This window comes from Microtus ochrogaster, chromosome 21, assembly GCF_000317375.1.
Source record: "Microtus ochrogaster isolate Prairie Vole_2 chromosome 21, MicOch1.0, whole genome shotgun sequence".
Lineage (NCBI taxonomy): Eukaryota > Metazoa > Chordata > Mammalia > Rodentia > Cricetidae > Microtus > Microtus ochrogaster.
The window spans coordinates 2134031-2146653 of record NC_022022.1 but is presented as its reverse complement, the minus strand read 5'-3'; the positions used below and the strand labels follow the sequence as shown (position 1 = coordinate 2146653).

At 46.7% G+C, this 12623-nt stretch overlaps 3 non-coding genes and 1 pseudogene across 3 annotated transcripts; 3 read left to right on the top strand and 1 right to left on the bottom strand.

The window, feature by feature from the left end:
* Nucleotides 1-1532: 1532 nt before the first annotated feature.
* LOC113457273 lies at nucleotides 1533-1696 on the top strand. Its single transcript, XR_003377898.1, has one exon. It is a non-coding gene; the product is annotated as a U1 spliceosomal RNA (small nuclear RNA).
* Nucleotides 1697-5824: 4128 nt separating this feature from the next.
* Trnav-cac lies at nucleotides 5825-5897 on the top strand. Its single transcript has one exon. It is a non-coding gene; the product is annotated as a tRNA-Val (tRNA).
* Nucleotides 5898-6538: 641 nt separating this feature from the next.
* On the top strand, nucleotides 6539-6726 carry LOC113457250 (annotated as a pseudogene).
* Nucleotides 6727-10452: 3726 nt separating this feature from the next.
* On the bottom strand, nucleotides 10453-10524 carry Trnaq-cug. Its single transcript has one exon. It is a non-coding gene; the product is annotated as a tRNA-Gln (tRNA).
* Nucleotides 10525-12623: the final 2099 nt, after the last annotated feature.

Below are 12623 nucleotides of genomic sequence, written 5' to 3'. Positions count from 1 at the left end.
CGGACCATGGACACAGCCACCCAGACCATGGACACGGCTTCCTGGCTGTTCTAATTTCTAAACTACAAAGCAGTTTCTTTCTTCCTATGCTGGAGATCAAACCCAGAGCAAGTACACAACGGGATAACAGGCAAGTACCCTACCACCCCAATCCTAGGAGAAAAAAAAAAAGACCATCTCACTGTGGGATGCAGGCAGCCTCAAATCCATGGTCCTCCTGCCACCATGCCTGGCTTCTTTGCGGAACTTGACAAGGGCTAGAGTTAATGGTGCACACCTGGAACCTGAGCCTTACCTATTATCCCCACGCTTAGGAGTCTGAAGCAGGAAAACTGAAAGTCCAGGGACAACCTGGGCTACAGAACAAGATCTTGTCTCAAATAAAAGCCTAACTGTCACAATAAAACCCATCTACAATTTTTTCCCCTTTCTTGGTTTTTCAAGACAGGACTTCTCTGTGTAGCTCTGGCTGTCCTTGGTTTTTCAACACAGGGTTTCTTTGTGAGTTCGAGACTATCCTGATCAACATGTCGAGCTCCAGCAAAGCCAGGGCTATTTTGAGGGATCCTGCTTCAGAGAGAGACAGAGAAACAGTGATTTTAAGGTGTCTGAAGATGGCAGAAAGGCAAGGCCACTCGCCATCAGGCCTGATCATCCAAGAGCTTGATCCACGGAGCAGGCACAGCAGAAAGAGATCCGACTGCCACAAACTGTCCGCTGGCCTCCACATGCAAGTCCTGGCTCTCACACACCTGTCCCTCCCCCACATACACAAAACAGAAAAGAGTACTTTTTGTGTATGTGTGTTTGTGCCTGGATATATGTGTGTGCACAACACACATGCAGGAGCCTGAGGGGGACCAGGAACACAGACTCGGGTCACCCCATGTCCCGTCTTAGTGTCAGTCTCATGGTGTTTCTGTAGAAGAGAACAGAGAAAACCATACATCAAGAGCCTTGATTGTAAAATGCAGTGGTGGAGACATGAGGTAGGCAGGTTCCAGCGAAGCTGGAGACCTCTGCTGTAGGGCTGGCCCTCTTGCTGCCTGGCTTCTCTAACTTCGTATTGGCAGAAGATAGGGGTCTGCCGGTACACACCGAAACCAGCGACAAGGCTGTTAGTACACGGCTGTGAGCAACCATCGGCTATTTGGGGATTGGAGAAAATTCAAGATGATTTGTTTCTGGTCCTGCAACACTCCATCCAGCTCTCCTCCGCGAGCAAGAGAGTTTACTAAGCCAACTGGTCGAGGGTGAGGGGTGTGATGTCACCCTTGGGTGCCGGTTGGGGGCGTGGTCTATACAGATGAGGGTCGCTCAGGGGCTGCCGGGTCCGCAGCGGCTGCGGAAACGCCAACGATTTCTAGGATCTCTAGTGGCTTGGAAAGAAGGAAGCGCGGGTCCGTGGGTGGCGTTAGGGCGCAAGAATTGGGTGCGTGTCCGGGGAGACCGTGGAGCAGGCATGGTTAAGTGACCGTGTGTTAAGAGTGCAGGGTCGGTGGGGCTGAGTGGGGGTTGCGAAGGAGAAAAACATACTTACCTGGCAGGGGAGATACCATGATAACGTAGGTGGTTTTCCCAGGGAGAGGCCCACCCATTGCACTTCGGGTGTGTTGACCCCTGCGATTTCCCCAAATGCGGGAAACTCGACTGCATAATTTTTGTTAGTGGGGGACTGCGTTCGCGCTCTCCCCTGGCATTTCTGGTGAAGAATGACAGATTGGTCTTTCATATACACATAACGGGGGCTACTGGGTTTTTTTTCCTACTACGAAACAGTTTGAAATAAGTACTGAAGGTCAAAAGTCTTAAGTAGGATCCTGTTTCTTAGTCTCTGAATAGTTAGGCTCTGTATGTATATTGAAATATCCAAGAACTCAAGATTTTGTTAAGGTTGTCCCCAACGGTCAAGAAAATTAAGTCTTAGCTGGGCGGTGGTGGCGCACGCCTTTAATCCCAGCATTTGGGAGGCAGAGGCAGGCGGATCTCTGTGAGTTCGAGACCAGCCTGGTCTACACAGCTAGTTCCAGGACAGGCTCCAAAGCCACAGAGAAACCCTGTCTCGAAAAACCAAAAAAAAAAAAAAAAAAAAAAATTAAGTCTTAGAAAGGAGTTTTACTCTTTGTAAACCATATTTCAACAACTTTACCAGCAAGACAAGTTGAGTACATGAAAATTGTGCTAGCTTGCTAATTTTATGTCAATGTGACATAAACTAGAGTTGTCTGAAGAAGACTTGAGAAAATACGTATTGGTGTGGGGTGGTGCCACCTCTGGGCAGGTAGCCCCAAAACGTAAGGAAGCAGGCTGAGCAAACCTTGAAAAGGGAGAAATAAGCTTTATTTTTCCATATAAATACTGTGCAGTATCAGCAGAAGGGTACACAGATCCTAAAACAGGTTGATGACGGAGGCCCACAAGGAGAATCAACATAGGTCTCCGTGGAGAACAGGGTTTGGTTTCTGGTTTTTTTCTCCCATGGTAATGCTATTTTTATTTCCATGTTAGCAACACAGATATTTGGTAATATTTTACACTTGACTTCAGTGCTCCCAGAGTCCTCTGTTTCTTTCAGCCTCTATGTATGGCCTATCTGCTGGCGCAGGCCAGTAGGATTTGCTGATGGAGGCAGAGCCAGGAGCGTCTGGAGTTGAGATGCCTGTTAACATCTCTCTCAGTGACGTGGGAGTTGAGTGCTGGCACCTCAAACTTTTTCTATCTGATTCTTCCTTCTTTCCTTCCTTCCTTCCTTTCTTTCTTTCTTTCTTTCTTTCTTTCTTTCTTTCTTTCCTTCTTTCTTTCTTTTGGTTTTTCAAGACAGGGTTTCTCTGTAGCTTTTGGTGCCTGTCCTGGAACTAGCTCTTGTAGACCAGGCTGGTCTCGAACTCACAGAGATTTGCCTGCCTCTGCCTCCCGAGGCTGGGATTAAAGGTGTGTGCCACCACTGCCCAGTTTACCTTTCTGATTCTTAAAAGTTTCAAATTATAAAAATTATCCCATGACTTCCAAAGAATCATTCCCTATACCCTTTATCTTAAGTGTAGGAATTTAAAAATTAATCTTTTTGCCCTGTTCAAACTTCCTTGGTCTTCATTCACTGATCTCATTGTTTTCCTATCACTCAGAACCTCACTCCATATCTTCCTGTAAACTAGCAGGGAGGTTTGTGTAGCGTGTGTATTCCTAAGAACTTCTTCAGTTTCTAGTGAGCATTCTGCATGCTGTGAGGACGCTCACCCCTCAGAGATGGGTGGGAATGGGGGTAGAGACTCACATGTATTGAATGATATATTTTTATTAAATTCTTGAAGCAAATTCACCAATCACAAAGTCTGTTCATTTAGTTCTGTAACTGAGGCTTCATTGATAAGTATTTCAGAATATAAGCAGCTTGAGTAAATTGCCAACTACTGTGTAGTTCGTAAGTGCAAAATCAGGATTTATCCAGGATTGTACCCCCACCTCCCACAGAAACTGGACTTGAACTCCTGATGCAGAAGAGAAACACCAGCACACCCAGCTATGAGATGGCTTTTATTTCTATCTCTAGGGAAAGTCCATTAAATTAATGCTTGTTTTTCAACAAATATATATAAATATTTATGAAATGTTTTCTGTGACAGGCATTGTGTAAACACGCAGGTTATGAGGCAAACACGGAAGCCCTTCTTTTCAAACAAAGATACTCGGCACTATGTAAACATCTCATTGTCATTGTGATGTATTATTCATTACTTGACAACTAAGAATAAACAATAAGCCTAAATAATGGTGCCCAAAATAATGAATAGGTCCTAGCTAAGACTCAGGGAGTACCTCAAAGTCAGACCAACGAGACACACAGCAATACAGTATTATATCGGGAGTGTCCACAAGAGGCAGAGGGTGTTGTCTTGTCTGGGACACACCTCACAACTGACCTGAAGATGTGCCTGCCTCTGCAAGGTCATGGTATGGAAGCTACACTAAGGGTGGGGGACCGGGGCATTAACCAGGGTGAGAAGGGTGGACCTTGGAGACCTAAGATCCCCCACATCTTAAAGGAATCTGAAGGATGCAGGAACTGAGACAGCCAGGATAGAAAGCTGCATCAATGTTTGGCTCCAGGGCCCTCAACTGATCCAAGCTTCCCTCTCTCCACGATGCACCCAGCGCTCTTGCAGTCCTGGGCGCCCATTCTCCTCGAGTTTCTGTGAGAATCTAAGGCGCTGCTGCTGTTGTCCTCGGGGCATTTTCCATCAAGTGTGTAGATCTTTGTCCCCACAATCCCTTCGTTCGTGAACTCTAACTTTGAGCAAAAGCTTTAACTGGAGTCTAAATTGACCTCGGAAGCGGTTGAATTGGTGTTTTTTTTTTTTGAAATTCTGGCTCTGTTCCCTAGAACCAGCAAGAGGAAGGACAGAGGTCCATCCAAGCGGCTTCTCTCTGGAGCAGAACTGCATACAGCTGCCGTTTCAGCCCGCAAGCTCACCAAGTCTACGGAACATGAAGGGCCAGGTGTTGAAGGGGGAGCCTCTGGAGTCTGTGATCTCCGGGCCCACCTCCCTTCCAGCTTTGTCTTTGTTGGACCCCAAAGGACCTAGACGGGACCGAAGAGGAGACCTCTCTAGGTGGAAGTGGGTGTGGGGAGACAAACTGTGAAGGGAGGAGAGAAAAGTCCCTCGAGATTTCTCCATTTAAAGCTACCAGGAAGTTTCTTTGGGTACAGAGGAAAACAGGATTGGAGAAACAGGAGCGAGATGGATACATTGATTAATCTTCTCTTTCCCTCTTCTGGTAGCAGTTGCTCTAAGGTGAACTGTACTGGGTTAAAATTCTCAATTTAGTCATAACCAGTTGAACAGGAAAACAACAAAATAGCAAATCAAAACAAGCAAACAAAAGGTGTTTCCAATTTTGTAAAGAATAAATTAAAGCTGTCATCCGAAAAAGAACTTCAAGACCAATTAAGTTCTGAAGTTGGCCTTAGGGATCCCAAAGTCTCCCAGTGACCTGGAGGCGGGATCCTAAAACCAGTACAATCCAGGCTGCAGACGCCTGGCTTGACCTGGCCTGGTGTTTGGCATTAAAATATATTTCTTAACTTGTAAGGTGATTGATTGAGTACTGGGTTTTGAGTTGCACTGACTAAATGACCGAGACCGGAACCCAAGTGGGTGGCTAGGTGGAGGCACTAAAAGCTAAATTCGGACTTGAGAGGAGAGAGTGTGGAGTCAGGGGAGAGAGCCGGGCCAGAGGAAGAATCCTACCGCTTCTGGGTGGAACGGACGCATCGATCTTAGTTCGAGAGTCAAGAACATTTATTGATTGCTGGCGCCGTGAAAAACGAACGAATGAATGAATGAATAAATGAATAAACAAATAAACAAATAAATAAATAAATAATAAACCACCCTGTAGCCGCCGGCTTCTCAGGAGCAGGAGATAGTGAAGTGCCCAGAACCTGCGACACACCCAAATGCCCGGGCTCCACAGCTTCTGAGAGCTTCCTAGTCCACCCGGAGAATAACACCTATTTTCAGTCCATGAACGTGAACCCTGGTGAGCCGCAGCATTCCGACCCACAGTGTGCGGCCCCAGGGCCTGCGCCCTCGGCGTGGGCAGACTTTGAAGACAGAGCTGCTGGTAGGCTGCTGTCTGCCTGTCTGAGGGATTGCTGGTGTGCGCAGGGCTGCTTCTATTAAAATTTAAAATGCCTAATCCTGCCTTGAAAAAACAAACAGACAAGAAATTTGAAATGCCTTTGGATTTCATCTATTAGAAACTGATGGAGATAGCATGTGCACCGTTTTCATGAAGTCTCTAAGAACTGTTCTCATGGGCGGTTTCCGTAGTGTAGTGGTTATCACGTTCGCCTCACACGCGAAAGGTCCCCGGTTCGAAACCGGGCGGAAACAGGTAGTTATTTTTAACAGGCTGAAATTTCAACCCTTTCATATAGTGAACAATACACAAAAGCTGGCCCACCACAGTAGGGAAAGCCCTCGCTAGGCTCTTTCTTGTGCTGCTTCTAAGTACTGGATGTTTTGTGGCGCCTTCAGTGTCCCTAAATGAGGAAAACCACGGGAGCTGTCGCTCCCTCTCTGGGGTGGTCTTCCTATTGGGAATAGGAACCACAGCTAGTGTAAAAGCGGCCATTGCAGTTGTTTAAAGTGTAGCCTTTGGTATTTTGTTACGATAACCTGAGCTGAAAATCCGCTGTTCTCTAGAAAACCCGCTGGCGTGGCCCTATGGAAAGTTCGGGTCTCCAGTGGATTTCGGTACTGCTGAGAGGCTAAGACAGGGCCTGGGAAGAGGAAGGACGCCGATGCTGGTGCACAGGTAGGGTATGCAGATGATAGGGTCCAGGAGCTTAGCGTCCCGAGCCTCAGCTAAAACGTGGTCTGCTTGTCTGGACAGTGCGACATCACGTGACTGTCATGGAGTCTCCTGCACAGAGCGACCTGAAGCTATAATGACATTCGGATTGGAGGGAGAGTCGTGATCTTCAGGGAACATGACGATAGACGAGGCTTTAAAAGTGTCCCCAAGAGCTCTCCTACTTACCTGGCTGGGGAAATACCACAATCAACAAGGTTCTCCCCGGCGAAACCCGCACCTCTGTAACTCCGGAGGCACTGATCCATGCGGCTTCACCACATAAGGGAATTTCGGCTGCATAATTTACGGTATTGGTGGACTGCAACAATACACTTTGGAGATCCACTCTGGCTGTGCTCCCCCCCCCCACACACACACCCCAAACCAACTTGGTCAGGTATTGTCAGGTCTGTGTGGATGACTTGGGGGTTGAGGGGAGCGGGGAGTGGCGCTGCTCTGCAGGCTTCTGTCTTGTTAGGTCAAGTCGCTCTAGCTCTGGTCCAGTAGGGTGCAGCAAAGTACTGCCTGGAAAAATCTGGGCGCATCGTGATCTCCCCAGTTCTGTGCGAGTGAGTTTAGTCCCAAGTGTCTATTCAAAAGTCTGTAGACTGGCCCACGGCCCAGTGCACCAAACTGAGGCTCTCACCCAGTGTGGGGGTCTCCATCCTGCGGGCTCTGGCTGCTGGTACCAGAAAACAAGGCGCACGCTAGTCTGGGCATACTGGTTCATTCCCTTAGTTCTAGCACTCTGGAAGCAGTGCCCGTGAGTTCAAAGATAACCAAAAGAAAACAAGCAAACAAAATCTACACGGGGCAGTTCAGCTTTCTCCCACGTCTCTCCTCATTTCCTTATAGTCTCCCGACTTTAAGCCCGATACCACTTAATGAGGCTGTTTTCTTCCTTTCTTTCTTCCTTTTCACCACCGCATCCTCAACCCCCTTCCCTGTGCTCTTCCTTTTGACACAGAAGACCGAAACATGCGCAGTCTCTCAAGAGAGCTCCCTTCTCCCCGCTCTCTATTCAGAAGCCAGAACAAGAGAGCTGGTGCAGTACTTGTTGCTATTTTCTACTTAAAGGAGACACACAGAGAAAATCCAAGGTTTCTCCCCACCAGAACCCTGACATGCACACACACACACACCCTCCCGCCCTCCAGCCCTATTCGGCTGCGGCCAGTGTGACGGGAGCTGGAAAAAGGCGAGAGGGTTAAAGGGGAGTCAAGAAGAGATGGGGGAAAGTAGGTCAGAGGCACCGACCAGGTTCAGAGAAATGAGTTCGGATGAGAAGAAGAAAAGGGAGATGTAAGACTTTAAGACAATCCTGAAGCCATTTCTGACAACTGAATCCTCTCGGCCTCTGTGCCATAGTGCTTCCCCTCCTCCCCTGGGAACCAAGGACCTAACAGCTACACTCGCACGTACTCAGTTCCTGAACAATTACCCATATACATATGTTTTGGTTCAGTCCCCTGGGAAATGGGGTCAAAATGACCTCTTACCTCATCTGATCTGGCAACAGCTCCCCAGTCAATTATTGGTAATAGCCCTTTCGAATAAGCCAATCAGAATAGTCAAAGAACAACCCCCCTTGCTTCTGTGGCCCCTTTAAAAGTAGACTGTACCAGCTATTCGAGGTCCTCCCGAATGCTGGGGGACCCTGTCATGATAGAATTAATAAAATTCTCATGCTTTTGCATCAGCTGTGGTGTATGAGATGGTCTCTGGGGGCGACTCCTCCTCGGTGTTTGGACGCTAGAGTCCAACAGTGGGTGGATTAAGACAAACAAACAAGAATTATCTCTTCTGTTGCCTTATTAGCTGCAACTCTTTTCTTTTCCGAGGCAGGGTTTCTCTGTGGAGCTTTGGAGCTAGTCTGTAGGTAGACCAGGCTGTCCTGGAACTCACTCTGTAGACCAGGCTAGCCTCAAACTCAGAGATCCACTTGCCTCCCCCTCTCAAGTGCTGGGATTACAGGCGTCACCACCACTGCTCGACTTCTTTCTCCATTTTTATTGTGTCCTTAATGACTCAATTGGATTTAGTCATTTTGAATTTATCTTAGTCTACACACACTTTAACAATTTTGTGGTGGGCACATGCTAGTAACTCTAATGGGTGAGAACACCAAGTTCCCATCATAGGTCAAGTCATTTCAGGAAGGGTGAGTGGCAAAGGAAGGATTTGATCACCTGGAAGAGTCCTTGAACAGCCTTTACTAAAGCACTCGGGAGGCAGAGGCAGGCGGATCTCTGTGAGTTCAAGGCCAGCCTGGTCTACAGAGCTAGTTCCAGGACAGGATCCAAAGCTACAGAGAAACCCTACCTTGAAAAACAGAACAAAACAAACAAACAAAAAACAAAAAAAGGTTTGTTCCCTGGTCTAGAGGCCAGGATTTGGCACTTTCACCACTGTGACTCAAGTCTGGTTTCTAGTCAAGGATGTGTGTTTGTAAAAATTTAGACAATTGAGACACCATCCATCTTTCAGGAAAGGAGAAATGGACCTATTCCAAGAGACGCCCACACTTCAAGTCCCTCTAGGTGCTATATTCTCTGTTAAGCCTTTTCTGTTTCTGAATTCTAATTCAAAAAAAGTCTAACGGCCTCCTTCCCTTTCTGTCTCCCAGGATACTGGCTGAAACCCACGTATGTCTGCCCTGACACATTGAACATTCTTTCTCGGTGTCTGCCCTTTCTCCATTCCCTTCTTGCCCCGTTCAGGCTTTCACAGCTTGGCTAGCATTCGCGAGGCTCTGGGTTAATTCTACATAATGAAAGGGAATACAAAGGGAAATATAACGGTAATCTATTTTAAAACAGGAAATCTTGGAGACAGGAACAATGAGGAACTAAATGCTCAGTCTGGAAGAATGTTCCAGACTTAATTATGTAAGACTTTAAGACAATCCTGAAGCCATTTTTGACAACTGAATCCTCTCAGCCTCTGTGCCATAGTGCTTCCCCTCCTCCCCTGGGAACCAAGGACCTAACAGCTACACTGGCACGTACTCAGTTCCTGAACAATTACCCATATACGTATGCTTTGGTTCGGTCCCCTGGGAAACGGGATCAAAATGACCTCTTACCTCATCTGATCTGGCAACAGCTCTCCAGTCAATTATTGGTAATAGCCCTTTCGAATAAGCCAATCAGAATAGTCAAAGAACAACCCCCCTTGCTTCTGTGGCCCCTTTAAAAGTAGACTGTACCCGCTATTCGGGTCTCTTGGCTTCCTGAATGCTGGGGGACCCTGTCATGATAGAATTAATAAAATCCTCATGCTTTTGCATCGGCTGTGGTGTATGAGATGGTCTCTGGGGGCGACTCCTCCTCGGTGTTTGGACGCTAGAGTCCAACAATTACACGATGGAAATGACAGGAAGTTAATGCACTTGGGAGAAATAGGAATCACAGACATGAAGCAGAGAGGGGACTGGGACAACTTTCCTAAAAATTAACAAAACTTTGGGACCTGTGGGAGTGATAGCAAAAGTTTCAACATTCAGGAAGATGAAGGAAATGTGGAAAAATCGTTGCTCACTACCACATTAGTTGAGACGGGCTATTGGCTAGCGCCTCCAGAGTACCTTTTTCCAGGAGAGGGTGTATGACCGCAGACAACTGCAGCCTTCACACAGTGGAGAACACGTGTCATGGGCCTCGCCTTTCCGGTGTCTGAAGGATCGCCTTCAGTCACGGTGTAATCTACACGTAATCAAGTTGATGAGGTCGAATTTGAATATAAAGCCACTTCAATCCGTGAATGACAGGGATGTGCAATAGAGCTGGAATAACTGCCGCACCAGGAGGCTGTGGTGACAGGATTTAGCAAAACCATTCAGAGAATATGCGCGCCCCAGGGAACTGCAAAAGTGTTCTAACAGGGCTGGGCAGTGGTGTTCCTGCCTGGTCCCAGGTGAGTCTGGGAAAGGAGTTGCCTCTTCCTGGAACACAGTTGACCTAGGGCTGTATTCTTCCAGAGCCCCACCCCAATTTAGTACTTTCTAGTCCTTGGGAACCCGCAGAAAGCCTGGAAGGAGCAGCTAAACTCAAATCTTGCATGAACACAGAAATGAAATGAAGAAAAGGGAAGAGGTCCCACCGAGATTTGAACTCGGATCGCTGGATTCAGAGTCCAGAGTGCTAACCATTACACCATGGAACCTGTATTTGTACCATCTCTGTATCATCCTCTTGGTTGTGTGAGATAACATTTATCCATTTTCTTATTTGTTTTGTGTATTTTATTTCATCTGTACCTCAGGAAATGTGGAACTAAAGTCAAGTCTCACATGGTCTTAAAACCAAACAAGAGCCCCCGTCAAAAGCAACAGGTCCTCCCTTCATTTACCACACTCTGTCCTGAGATGAAATTTCCGAAAACCAAGATGTTTATTTCCTTTGCCTGTCATCCTCTCCCTCTTCCTCCTCCAAGGATGCTGAGACGAAAGGGTGTGATCTGGGACTTCCTTCCTTCTCCTTGGACGACTGGCCCTATTGATTCCATTCCAATTTCCTTATCATAACTAAAAATTTTCATTAAAGTAGATACTATCCAAAGGTACCCAAATCCCTCACTGGAGGGCCAAAGGCTATATGTATTCAAGGCGTCATAGAACACATAGATAAAAATCAAAGTATCTCAAAAAAGTACTCTGCGCATATTGCAGGAACAGTCTCCAGGCGGCCTTGGATTGTTAAAGATAAGCCTGTGTTCACTAAGATTTTAAATAAAAATCCTTCCATCACTCACTTATCTTTAATCTGAGCAGAATGAGGCAATTTTGTGCTTTTCAGGGAGAGGAAAAAGAGGAGAGAGTGATCATGAGAAACAAAGCAAAATAAAAAATTATGCTTGATTGGTCAGAGTGGAAGCCACCTAGTTAGTCCTTTATGATGGAGAAAGTCCCTGTTTTTGTTTATATCTGGTCTGAACTGTCTGGTTTGGAGCTAGGCAGCTTCCACCTCCCAGCCTTCCTGCCTCAGCCACCAGTGTACTGGGATTGCTGACACGCACGATCAACTCTCTGTTTATCCTGGGCTTCCGTGAGCTTATGCAGGATCCCAGAGATCAAGGCTTTCTTTCACACCCACCACACTTGCTTTCTACATTGTGTGTGCGCACGCACACGAGTGCAGGCACCCATGGAAGGCCAGAGGCATTGGAGCTCCTGGAGCTGGAATTATTAAGGGTTGTGAGCAGCTTGCCTGAATGCTGGGAACCCAAACTCTGGAAGAGTACTCAATAGATTCTTATTTATTTATATTGTATACATAATAAATAAATACAACACAATATTCTGTGCTGGGATTAAAGGTGTGTGCCACCACTGCCCAGCCAGGAGAGTTTTAACGGTCACACTTTGACTGTCTCTGATCATGACATGGGACAATCTCTGGATGGCCCATACAGTAGACCTAAAGAGTGTCTTCTGCCTTTGGAATACAATTTCCAGACCCGTCTTGTGATGTTTCAGGAACTGGGAAGATTATAGTATATATCAAAATTGTAAGGCTCCTGGGCAGGACCAGAGCCTGGTATTTCCAGAGTGTACCTAGAAATACATCGTCCACTGAGCTGTATTTTTTTCTAAAGTTGCCTAAATTTTTATTATGTGACATCAGAAATAATCTTTGCATGCAAAAATTGGGCTAGTGTTTATACAAGTACAGCAAGAAAATGATGGCCTGGCAGGGCATGGGGGTACACACCTTTAATCCCGGTACCCAGGAGACAGAGGCAGAAGGCCTGGTCTGGACAGAGAGCTTTGGGAAAGCCAAAGCTACATAGTGAGACCTTGTCTTAAAACAAAAGCAAAACAAACAAAACCAAAAGTTGATGGACTTTGGCTCTTTTTCTTTTAAATATTATTTATGGTTTATTTAACTTTATATTATGTGCATTGGTGTGATCTCCTACACTGGATCTTCATACAGTTGTGAGCTGCCATGTGGGTGCTGGGAATTGAACCCGGGTCCTCTGGAAGGGCAGTCAGCGCTCTTAACCACTGAGCCATTTCTCCAGCCCCTTTTGGCTCTTTTTCAATAACCTTTGATTTCTTTTTTTTTCTTTTGAGATGGGTCTTGCTGTGCAGCATAGGTGTGTGTGGTGGTTTGGATGAGGACGGTTCCCCACAGGCACACGTATTTTGAATGTTTGTTTGCCAGTTGGTTAGAAATGCTGGACCTGCTCTCTGCCTGTCCGAGAGACTGGAGAGGAGGTGCGGCGCCGGCACAGCTGGGCACACCCACAGAGAGGAGGTG